Source organism: Desmodus rotundus, chromosome 5 (genome assembly GCF_022682495.2).
Source record: "Desmodus rotundus isolate HL8 chromosome 5, HLdesRot8A.1, whole genome shotgun sequence".
NCBI lineage: Eukaryota > Metazoa > Chordata > Mammalia > Chiroptera > Phyllostomidae > Desmodus > Desmodus rotundus.
In genome coordinates, this window is record NC_071391.1 from 27323691 (window position 1) to 27335903 (window position 12213).

Here is a 12213-nt window from a genome sequence, read left to right on the forward strand (position 1 = left end):
CTCTTTGGTTTTCAGTTCTTCCTAAAGGATCTTGGCATTGGTGACCTGTGTCTCTTTTCAAAATAATTAAAACCAAAGGAATTCAAATTAGGCCCTTTCTTGCTGTCAGTGCTGTTTTGCCCTAGTTTGCAGGGTCTGGGAAGCAGGGTGCCACTGGGACATTTTGGCTCCCTACCCGGACCTGAGCTCAGTTAACTCCTTCTGCAGAGTGTGGCCAAGCAGTGACATCCCCCGAAGTAGGAATGCCAAATTCTGGGCGAATGTGGGGCTCTTTCCACTCTCAAACTTGTGGCCGAAATTGCTAATGGAGCAAGGAATTATTTTTCCCCCACCTAAGCCTGGGTAGAACTGTGATCCTTCTTTTTAAAAAACAATGAATTTAGTTTTTTAATTGGAGGTAACATTATTTAAGCATTATATACATTTCAAGTGTACAACATTATAATTCAATATCTGTAAAGTCTATTGGTGCTCTCCGCCGGAAGTCTAGTTTCCATCGTTTACCATATTTTTGACCCCATTTACCCATTTCACCCTTCTTCCACCCTTCCCCCTCTGGTAACTACCTTTCTGTTTTCTGTCTCTATGTGTTTGTTTTGTTTGTTACTATTTTGTTTTATATTTGCATGTAAGTGAAATCATTCTATTTTTTTCTTTTCTGACTTATGTCACTTAGCACAATACCCTCAAGAGCCATCTGTGTTGTTACAAATGGTAATATTCCATCTTACTGTGTTGCCGAGTAGTATTTCATGTGTATGTATACTACATCTTGTTTATTCATTCATCTGTTGGTGGACGCATAGGTTGCCTTCATCTCTTGGCTATTCTAAATAATGCTGCCATGAACACAAAGGTAGATACATCTTTTTGCATTAGTGTTTTCATATTCTTTGGATAAATACTCAGAAGAGGAATTTCTGGATTCATGATCCTTCTTAATACAACTTTCCCAGGAGCTACTACCAGTAATCAAGGTTGGTGTAAGGGCTGGAATCTATTCAGCATCTTTGTTTTTACCCTGAATCTCTCTGAGGCCCAAAAGGAATTGTCTTCTTGGTAAAGGCTTGACAAAAGGCCAGGTTAATTGTATCAAGTGTAGGTTTGCTTTAAAATCCAAAAGAAACTCGTTCCTTGGTCTTCAAACTTCTTGAACCTTTATTCTCCTCTCCCCCATTTACCTCTACACTTCTACCTCTTCAAAGTGCACTGCAACATCCCAGGGAAGATTTTCTGCATTCTAAGGTGTATGCTATCAGTTATTAAAGGGCCCACTGAATTCAAATGAGACTCCCTAAGCCAGATTTATACCATTTATGGTGAATCTTTCCGGGTTCTGCCTTCAGTTAAAATGAAAAATCTGTTACCTGGAATAACTGAGCTGCCTGGAGTTTCTGGAGTGGTGAGTGGGAAACAGCTGAGTGTTTAAGACTCGGGGCGCCGGGGCAGACAGAGCTGGACTCAGACTGCAGCTGGACCACTTGCCTGCTGGGTGACCTTTGAGAAATTGACTCAACCTCTTTGAACACACATTTTATCCCCAGGAAATTAGGAAGTCCTTGTCTCATGTTTTATTGTGAGGATAAAATGAGTTCATACCTGTAAGGTACTTGGCACAGTTGGCAAATTCTGGGCAGATGTGTAGCCCCTTCTACCTCCAAATTTGTAGAAGACATTAAGTGGACCAAGGCATTTGATAAATTTGTGCTGATTTTATCCTTACTCTTTATCTGCTTGACAAAAAAATGACCTTAGTTGTTCAAAGTCACAGAGCTAATAAAGTCACACAGAGTCTAGGTCTGCTGGGCCTCAAAGACTATGTTCTTAGCCACTTTGATGCCTCCTAGTTGACTTTAGACAAGCTACTCTGATCTTTGCATCCTAGAGAGAGAAGAGATTTTTCACCCGTAAAATAGAGGTAATAATAATCTTTCTCATTGAATTGTTGTAAGAATTGGATTCCTACTTGTAGCATAGGGCTTGAACTGTTGCAAATATATACTATCACATATTTACCATCATCATCGTCGTCCTCATCAATTACCATCATTATTATTGTTATTGGGTTGACCAAACTGTTCGTTCAGTTTTTTCCCATAAGATGGCTCTAGTAGCGCTTACTTGTCTTTAGCTTCACTGAAAACAATTTGGTTAGATTGTTTTATGACAGCTGTTATATCAGCGCGCATTTAAAAAAAACCTTATCAAAATTGGTGAATTTTTGTGTAGCCATGTTAATAGTGAAGATGGAAGAAAATATGCAACATATTCAGCATAGTATGCTTTATGGTTTCAGGAAAGGTAAAAACACAACTAAAACACACAAAAAACATTGGAGCAGTGTATGGAGACAGTGCCGTGACTGCTCAATCCTGTCAAAGGTGATGCGAAGTTTCGCTGGAGATTTCTCACGGTCCATGCTCCGCAATTGGGTAGACCAGCCGAAGTTGAAAACGATCAAATCGAGAACAATCAATGTTACACCACATAGAGGGCAATTGCTGACATACTCAAAATATCCAAATCAATAAAGTTATTGGTGAAAATGAAAAATATGTCTTTTATTTTACAGAAAAAAAACATAATGGCATTTTGGCCAACCCAGCGTTTTTTGTTTTCCAAATGCACTCCCTCTTTTCTAGCACCTAGCACTGTCGTTGGCACATCACAGGTGTTTAGTATGTGTAAGTAGCTCTGTTGGGGTGACATGTGGTATATCACTCCAGTGAGGAAGGGGAAACAAATGACTGCTCAGGCTGAGAACTCTGGCTGACCTTCTGGCATCCTCATAAACAATTCCAGGAAACCTACTTCTCACTACCTTGGGAAAAGCCTGGAGAAGTAACTCAGCCAAGCAAGGATCAGAAGCTCCTTCCAGTCCCGGCAGGATCTTGGCTGTTTGTGGCCATCCTGTAGAGGCTGGCCTTCTAACTGGTCAGTGAGATAAGAGCTGTTCTTCCCACGTCCATGAGGCTACAGCTATGAGGTGTCCTGTGCGTGCAAAGGGCAGACGTAAGAAAGATCTCATCGGCAGTTGTGTCCCTATCTTTAACACCCAGTGCTTGAAATCGACCACTCTCATTGAGGTTGTTGAGAGAGGTATGTTTTGTCCCCAGAAGCTTTAAGAAAAGCAGAATTCTCTGGGCTTTGGCCTAAGCTAACCGAAGATTTATTATCCAGACTGTTATACTTGCCCATCTGGGGGAGAATCACTGTGACTCAGGCCGTGTTTCTTAAACTCTTGTGATCATTTCCTTCTTCAGGACATGTTAGTTCCACCGATGGCAGCCTTGCATCTCTGTCGGCTAGAGGAAGACAGTGTACTGTGCCTCCAGTCTGCACAGAGCCATCCTTCCTCGTGGTTCACCTATTCAAAAAAATAATTTAAAAGCTTTTCATTTCAGAATGATTGTAGATTTACAGAAAAGTTGCCAAAGTAGTTGTCATATACCTTTACCCATTGTTGTGGAATCTTTGTCACAAGTAATGAACTAATACTGATATATTATTATTGACTAAGCTCTACAGTTTCTTCAGACTTCCTTAGTTTTTTTTTTATCTAAAGTCTCCTTTTCTACTTTAAGACCCCATCCAGGAAGTCAAAGCACATTTAGTTCCCACTTTTCCTTAGGCTCCTCTGCTCTGTGACAGTTTCTCAGATTTTCCTTATTTTTGATGACCTTGACAGTTTTAAAGGTCAGGCATTTTGTAAACTTGTCTTCAGCTGGGATTTGTTGAATATGTTCCTCATAATTAGATTGGGGTTGTGGCTTCATGGGAGGAAGAGTGTGGAGGTAAAGTGCCATTCTTATCATATCATATAAAAGGTACATACTGTTAACATATTTTATGACTGTCGACGTTGACCTTGATATCTTGGCCGAGGTAGTGTTTGTCAGGTTTCTGCGTTGTAAATTTACTCCCCCACTCTCTTTTCGTACTCTCTGCTTTGTAAGAAAGTCACTGTGCAGAGTACACATTTAAGGATATGGGGAGTCCTGCGTTAGCTTCACCTCCTTCAGGGCCGAGTATTTACATACTTTATTTGAAATTCTTCTGCCTGTAAGCTCTATCTTATCTGTCCTATTTATTTGTTCAATTGTTTATTTATGTCAGTATGGAATCAAACTTTATTTTATACTTGAGTTTAATCTAATATTACATCACTTACTTGCTGCTTAAATTGTTTCAACTTTGGCCATTAGGAGCTCTGACACTTGGCTCCTGTATCCCTTTGACACGGCTCCATATTTTCATTCATTCATTCATTCATTCATTCATTCCTTTATTGGAGAACTGCTTACTTTTTGACACTACAAGATGCTTCAGGCTCATCTTACAGAATTTCTGCCTCAGTTCTAAAATCAGCCATTTCTCAAAAAGCCTTATTTTCTTTTATTGAAAAATAGTATTAGGAACCAAAATCTGAGTGCCAGGTGTGTTCATTGCTACGGGAGTGTGGCCAGTGCCAGGCCCTCTCAGCTGACTGAGAAGGAATTGTGTGTATGCATAGTGACCCATGTATCTATTATCTCTCTATGTAACTATCTGTATCTAAGTCAAACATGAGTTCATACTGATGTCTCCAATTCTCTTCCAGCCTCCTTTCTTTGCTTCTTTATAAACTCTCTAACAGTTACAAACCTGGATCCTATCATCTGCCATTCATGTACTTAATTGTAAATTCCAGTATATGTGTATGGAGTGGTTGGAGATTTGTTAACCTATATTCCTGTAGGAAACAATTGTATCAACTAGAGTACAGTAGCCTGTGCAGTTACTTTTTCCATTAGCCCTACAGATGCCACTACCTTTATTACTTAGGTCAGCACCCTTCCCCCCGCCCCCTTCACTGAACTGTTTCATACATTTGCAGTTCAGGTAGAATATTTTTGGTCACCTTTTGCATTCCATCTGGGATTTCCCTCACTTGCTAAATGATTTATTTTTAATTTGCACATGTCAAAATTCACTCCTTATGCTGAAAATTTCTATGGATTTTGACAAATACATAGTGTTGCCCATTTTTTTCTATTTGCCACTATGGTATTTTTTCAGAAGTTAAAAAAAATTACTTTCATACAAATATAAGGTATGTCAGAGATTATATTTAACTTATCAATTGCTGAAGGAAATTATAAGGCATTAAAACTGGTTCAAATAGCATTTCAGAAGCTGGGTATCCAATATTAGGTTAAGAGTGGTAAGTTAGATACAAAACTGGTTGTTGTCCAACCTTGTCAGAAGTCATAAATTCTGAGATTATCTGTTCCATGGGAGAGGAATTATTTCCGTCTTAACCATACAAAAACGTACGAGTTAGCCTCTGCCCCAACAGGGCTATAAAACAGCTCAGATAATAGATTATCAAGAAGAGCACCACCCAAGGAGAACATCCAGAAACTGCTTTTTAAGTTGTAGGGAATTTTTCTGAGGCTAAGGTGGTGAGAAAATATAATTAAGGTAGCTGACAAAACTATGTAGTTAGAAATGAACAAAAATTGTTAAAGAGATCAATTCAAGAGAGAAAAAAGTAAGAATAAAATGAATCCAGTCTAACGCTAGACTCAAATGTTTATACGCCTGAAAGTCTTGCACAATCACCAAGGGAGAACGGCAGGTTCAACGGTGAGCTTTCTAGCTCTCCAAGCAAAGTCGGAGCCAGGGGCCTCTGAAGATTTGTCGTATTCACAGAAGGTTCTGAAACACACAGTCTGATTGTCTTGGGTCAGATTTTTCACTTGGACAGAAAGCTAAAGAAGCTTTTTATTAGATTGGCAGAAACGTCTGTAGTTCCAGAAGCTAAGAAACTTGCAGACGAGAGAAGACCTCAGATAAAGCCAAATCAAACTACACTCTCTCAGGTGCTTCTAGCCAGAACCCTTTGCAAATTCAACCGAGGCCATGGGCCCAGATGTGCTGTATGCTGAACAGAGAAGAGATGTTGCCCACATAATGTGTCTGGCTAGGTGAATTTTCTGTAAATATCTCTTGCAAAGGTGATAAGATTATACTAATGTCAATAGAATATGAAATCCCCACCAAATTACCTATCACTAGGGTTGGTCCTCCCAGTCTCCTGAAAGATACATTCCCAAGGGCTGCGGGACTAAGAATGGTCAAGAGAGCCCTTTAGGGAAGGAACAGGGCTCAGAACAGAACAAAACAGGTCCGGGGGCGGGGGGGGAGGGATCAGAGGTCTACTCTCAGCCCCATATTGCTTCTAGATTGTTTTGACATCAATCCGCCTATTGTATTTTTGCATACTAGGTAAAGGTCTTTTTGTAATGTCCAACCTCTGTTCCTTTGTCTGCATTTAGGCTTTAGACACTGGGGCACACTAAGTCTTTATCAGCAGCATTCGAAGTATCATGAGAGAAATCCCAGAGGGAAGGAAAGTACCAGGGGTCAAAAGTTGAGGTTACTTGTGTGCTTGGGTCTTCCCCAGTGCTGTACTTCCCAGGAGCACATCACTGCTCTGGTTTGAGAAGGAAAACATTCTAACCGGTTCTTTTAAGGGTGATTCCCTTACTGTGTCTTTGTGTAGACCTGGAGTCGAGATCCTTTTTGGCTGAATCATCATCTTTTAGTCAAGTAGAAGCACTGTGGGATTTCTTCCCTATACAGGATTAATGGAAAATGGCCTTTTTCTTTGAAAGGGTGTTGGAAATACAATCCCTTCGCTGGTCTCAGATTCAAGCAGATCATTTCCAAGATAAGTATTTTTTATTGAACTGTTTTCATTTTCCCAGTGAGGTCACCAGTCTGTCTCCCCAGGAGGCCTCCCACACAGGGAGCATCACACCAGCCCGCTCAGCCCTGGAGATCCTATCTGGCGGCACTGGCGCAAGGCCGAGCCTGAAACGTAGTGAGAGCAGATATGGCTCCTCCTTGTCTCACCCACAAAGATGTGAATCTCAGCACTTTGAGTGACAGTTTTGTGGTTTACAGATGGTGAGAAGTGCGCGAAGAACCGCAGGGCAATCATTTTATCTGAGGGTGCTATTTAAATCTCAAATGTTGGGTTTAAGGCTGCAAAAACTTTGAGGAACTTTCCATTTTCATCAGTATTCATTATAAATTACTATACCAATTTCTGGAATATTCTGAAGGCCAAGGTGACCATGCCTTTCAAAGAAGAGAAAGTTCGAAGCATCACAAAAATCCACTGCCCTATCTATACACAGATACTATTTTTTCATTATTTATATCACCACCACCACTACAAAAAATAAAAACAAAAAAAATCCTGCCTGTAACTGCTTAAAAACCTCTCCTTCGTATTTGCTGGGATTTTACTTACAAAAAAATATTTCTGAGTTAAGAAATCTTCCCCTTAACATTATAAATTGTCCTTGAAACTGAGGCATGTGAAATATCAATCATTCACAGTTCAGTGTTATTTAATTATAGAAACTGTTTTTGCCCTCCTAACATCCTTATGCTCAGCTCCTAAGGAAATGGAGATTTTATTGGAAAGGTGTGGGAAGTGGGGGGTGAGAAGGACTTAAACTGGGGAACACTGGGTCATACCTAAGGATTCCTTCAGCCTTAAGACTTTTCCACTATCGAAAAGACCCTTTCCTTAAAAACTTTATGTCCTGTGTTTAAACTAACCTTAAATATAAACTGTTGCTCTATTAACCTACAACTGAGGATAGTGACCTAATACAAACAGTCAGGGTCTCAGATTCAGTTTAGGTGGTGACAAGAGAGCAGTTCCAAGTGAAAGGCTTTTTCGTCCATGTCTAGCTCTCAGAGAGATTTCCAGCCATTGGTGGCTGTGACCGCAGGGGCTGAGTTAGGGAGGTGGAAGGGAAAGCAGTATCCCAACTTCTGAGGTGCTCTCAGGCAATCAGCGCACAGCATACTCTGCCATTCCCTCATAAGGGAGCTCCATGATAAGGTCTGCCACCCTTCTCCCCTCCCCTCTTTGTAACACTCTCCCTTGGATGACGTCGGGCCCACTGTAACCTATCCTCATTCATTCACTCCCAAGCATGCATCAGTTACGGTCTTTAAATTGCAAACAACAGAAGCTGACATAGAGTACATTTATTTAAAAAGGGATGCATTGGAAGACTAACAGGAAACTGAACAGCAAAGCCATGGTAGTTTGCAGATGTGACCACACTTTTCCACTCTTGTATCCACTCCCTTCACCTTGTGACTTTGCAGCTCCTCCCATCAAGCAGTAGATATTAGTTCCCACCCCCTTGAATCTGGTCTGGTCCTGTGACTTGCTTTAGCCAATAGAATGCAGTGGAGATGATGATGTTGAAGTGTGAGCCCAGGTCTCAGCAAGTCCTGTGTGCTTCCATTCCCTCTCCTGGAACTCTGCCCAGGTGCATGTGAATAAGGTCAGGCTAGTCTGCTGGAAGGTGAGACACCATGGAGAGCAGAGATGATCCCAGCTGAGGTGACCCTAGGCCACCAGCCTCCAGTTCACCAACAGCTGATCACAGATACATGTGCAAATCCTTCTAAGACCAGGAGAAATGCTCAGCTTGCCAAGCCCAAATTACTGACCTCCAGAATTTTGAGATAAATAAAAGGATATTATCTTATATGATTACATTTTGAGATTATATGTTAAAAGCTCACTGGTACCAAAGCCTCAAGAAGAATAAAATCCAGGAACTAGGGCACTTGTGGTCCCTCTGGAGAGCTTCCATCTGATGCCATAGCTTCAGTTGCCTTTTTGAACTTGCCCATTCCCAGGTAAAAGAATTTGATTGGTCCAACTTGGGTCATGTGCCCTCCCCTGATGGGGCTGGAATCATCTGGTTTAGCAGCATGGTCAGGACCATAAGGTGCAGAAAAAGGGCAGTTCCTTGAGGAGGAGGGGAGCTAGCGGCTGCTCTTTCCAAGAGACAGGAAGAGGAGGTCCTGGGTAGAGAAACACATGCCCACTGTAAACATTTATCCTGTGTGCTTACTCAAGAAGGAGTAAGATATTCACCTTCATCAAGGAAGCCGTGGTCCAAGGGAGGAGCCCCGCAAGTGACAGTGTGGTCACTGCTGTCACACAGGGGCTGCAAACGGCTTTGAGAGCCAGGGTGATGACACCTGACCCAGACTCCCTACTAAGGAAAGATGCTTGGAGGACACGAGTTTGGAACCAAGTTCTGTGAGATAAATAAGGAGCTAGGTGAAGAGGCCAGAGTGGCGAGCAGCACTGAGGTGCAGGCACTGGGACTGGCCAGAGTGAATACCTAGCCTAGAGTGAGGGTTTTAAACTGTCCCCATGGGCCTAGTGTGTACCATGCTGTGTCTGGTGTGCCTCGGTTTCTTTGAAAAAAGAAAAGCATTCCATTTACAGATTCCACCAGTTTCTACTCCCTCTGTTACAGCGAGCCTTGTATGCTTACTAAGGACTGTGTAGTTTCTCCTGTAAGCAGTGAGGAGCTATTGCAGGTATTTGAGCAAGGGGAAGGGGGCGGGTAGTCATACTCAGATTTGTGTTTCAAAAAAAATTGTTCTGGCAGCAAGTAAAAAGAAGAAAGATGGTAAGGGGCGAGAAAGGAGGCAGGGAGACCAATTAGGAAGCTATTGTTTTCTAGACAAGAAGTAATGGCTTCAACCAAAGGGAATAGAGTGAGAAAACAACAAGGATAGGAGGGGTCTTTTATGATATCCTGGAAGAATGTGTGGAGACACCAGTTGCTTCTATCTTTAAAACTACTGTTACATCCTTAAAGTCAGGTCATAATTTGGGAGACCTTTGTGTCTCATAACAACGGATAGTTCTTTACGTCAAATAAGACATACCTGTTTGGGAGAAATTGGTAATACACTTAAATCTGCATGATGCAGAGACACCAACACCTCATTGCTCTTGTTTGGAAAAATAAACAGCTCTCCATGGACCCACTCAACTTGCCAGAGAGCCAAGCAGCTTCCACACCCGCTTAGAATCGCGGTGTGAGACGGAGGCCCATCACAGGCCAGCCCTGAACTAGAACCAGATGGGAGAAGATTCTTGCCAGAGTCCGTCATCCAAACGTCTTGCTTCTCAGTGATCAGAGGTTGAATGTTCAGAGAAAGTACATCTGATGTTTTAGTCACATTGGATCGACTGAAGGAACAATGCAAGGCGGTGTCTGCCTTGTGAGGGGTGAAAGGAGCAGCTGCAGAGAGAGCCACAGTAGGCTTCTGGGGAGAGGAGGAAAGGGCAATACCCTTGCTCAAAAGGGTTTGGACAGAAAGCAAAGAAAAAAGGTTGATTTGAGGTTTTCTCCTTTAATATGATAGATCAGGCTTGGAGAATAGATGCATCTCTTGGGAGGATAAAGAAAAAATGATAAGTTACAGTGGAGAAAAGTGCATTTTTTTAAAACTAGAACTTTGAATAAAACCTTGATATTCAACAAGTATCAGTCCTTCAACTAGTATGTTGCATGTCTTTTACAAGCATAAAAAGTTACAGTTGTATATGTGACACTGTTACTCTGGTTGGGAAGCCCAGTCATGGGAAAATGCTGATATTCAAAAAAATAAAAATAAAGGTTAATGGCAACCAGAATCTATTGGTGTTGGTAAAGGGAGGAGGTGCCTGAGGAAGGCAATTTGGCAACAAAAACCAATTTTAGACTTTTGTTTTCATCTGCAAATGATACCAGTGAGTCACTGAGTTTCACTGACATGCATCACAAAGTCTTCCACAGTCTGGTCTCCTCACCAGGCCACCTTGCCTACGCAATGCAGGCTCAATGCATTATTTGTTTTTTGTACATCTTGTAATTATCATTATATTGTCAATTGCACAATTTTATTGTATTGTGGGTTTGCATGTGTATGCATGTTTAAAGCATTGATTTATTAAATGAAACATTTCAAATACATCACATGTTACATCATCCTGTTTTTCCGTTTTTCCTTTCATATTTTATGTTTTCACCAAACGAGGCAGCTCCACAAATGGAAGCGAATCTGTCCTCTCCTGACAGCGGTGAGCTCTGGATTGCGATGTAGGGAATGTTCGGGCACTGTCTGATTGGTTGCCAAATAATAGTGATCACTCTTTAGTGAAGAACTATTTTGAGCCAATTACTTTACCGGTACCCTTTAAAATTAAAAATTAAAATAAAAGTATTTGTAGAGAAAAATCAGGCAAGGAGGTAATTAAGCTTCTTAATATTGTGGGAAACCAAATCATTGGAGACCCCTGTTAAAGGGCAACCATGTTGCCTCTCAGTCGTGACAGCACCAGGTTGGGTGAGGGGCCCGCAGGGCTTTGCTTGATCGGTGAGGCAGAGGGCCTGGGAGAAAGGTAGGAAGACACCTTTTAAGGGAATGAAGTGGATGGAGAGCGGCCTCTGCCGTTACTGGGCACTGGTCCCTGATACAGCAATCAAGGGCCTCCCGGAGCAGGAGTGGGGAGGACGGCTGGGTGACTCTTCACCTCAAGCTGGCTGCCCTTTAGAAAGCGCTCTCAGCCTTTTGACTTGCTCTTTCCCCGTGCCCGGCTCATAGCAAACCTTCAACCAGTTGTAGCTGCGACCATGCTTTCTTTGCCTTTCCAAGCTCCATTTTTCTCTCTTCAAACACAAGGTTAATAGTACTCACCTCATCGGGTGGTTGTGGAGATGTAATGCAGCAAGTATGTAAGATGCTTAGCCCCATGTCTGGCACATAACAAGTGTGTGGTGCGTATGAAGAGTTATCATTAATGTCACTGATAGTAAGTCACACGCAGTTTTTCTGGAGAACACCACGGGATCCCTTCCTATTCCAACAGGCACTTCTCAACTGGACTGTCTTTCCTTTTGAGACTCTTCAGGGAGGCACGTCTTTTCCCTTTTTCTCTTCATGCTCCTGGCCCAGGCTGCGGCTGCTTCTGGGGATTTGCTGCTCCTGTGCACTCTGGGAAAAGGGCCTCCGCCAGGAATTCCCATTTGTTCGAGGGCCACAGAGAGCTGCAGTCGTTTTTTTTCCAGCTCTTGCAATCTAGTCTAGACACTGTGAGGAGGTGGAGGATATAATTACAGCTTGAAACACTTAACATGCACCAGCAGCTCAGCTCCTCCTGCATGTGTGTGACTCAAGCCCCGAGAGGTCACCGAAAGCTGATGATTCACTCACCCCGATAAGCTGGAAGTGAAACCCCAGAGGTCCATGGTCCAGTTGCCTTGACCACACAGCACCCTTTACCGAAAATCCATTTCTCCACTTGGTTCAGTTCAGTTCAGAGCAACTCCCTCTGTGTACCAC

The 12213-nt window shown here is 42.3% G+C and overlaps 1 long non-coding RNA gene across 2 annotated transcripts in view; it reads left to right on the forward strand.

The window, feature by feature from the left end:
- Positions 1 to 12213, forward strand: part of LOC123479585 (uncharacterized) — a 93168-nt gene that overhangs the window by 56048 nt on the left and 24907 nt on the right. The window lies entirely within an intron of this gene.